This window comes from Sardina pilchardus, chromosome 1, assembly GCF_963854185.1.
Source record: "Sardina pilchardus chromosome 1, fSarPil1.1, whole genome shotgun sequence".
Classification (NCBI taxonomy): Eukaryota; Metazoa; Chordata; class Actinopteri; order Clupeiformes; family Clupeidae; genus Sardina; species Sardina pilchardus.
Genome location: NC_084994.1, coordinates 25,663,142 through 25,663,379, shown reverse-complemented (window position 1 = coordinate 25,663,379; position 238 = coordinate 25,663,142). Strand labels below are relative to the sequence as shown.

The following is a 238-nucleotide window of genomic DNA, read 5'->3' as shown; positions in this document are numbered from 1 at the left end:
CTGTTGAATTTCGTACATATTCGCACACATTTTTTCGCACACATTTTTTTTTTATCCTTGTACATTATGCTTTCTGAAGATTAAACAAATGAAGATGGAGTGAGAGTGGATGGGCTGGGAGTGTTAATCCACCATTATTTCCACATTCTGATATGACTGAGAGAGATGTTTTATTTGAGTAATCTGAATGTTATGATTGTTTTATATTTGAGCAATTGGTTCAAGTGTATTTGATTTG

At 32.8% G+C, this 238-nt stretch overlaps 1 protein-coding gene across 1 annotated transcript in view; it reads left to right on the top strand.

Annotated features, from left to right (window-relative positions):
- Positions 1 to 107, top strand: part of LOC134086893 (stonustoxin subunit beta-like) — a gene marked incomplete at its 5' end in the record, with an annotated part of 23,293 nt that extends 23,186 nt beyond the window's left edge. The window contains one exon of the mRNA XM_062540086.1: positions 1 to 107. This exon is cut by the window's left edge and continues 706 nt beyond it.
- Between the last annotated feature and the right edge of the window lie 131 nt (positions 108 to 238).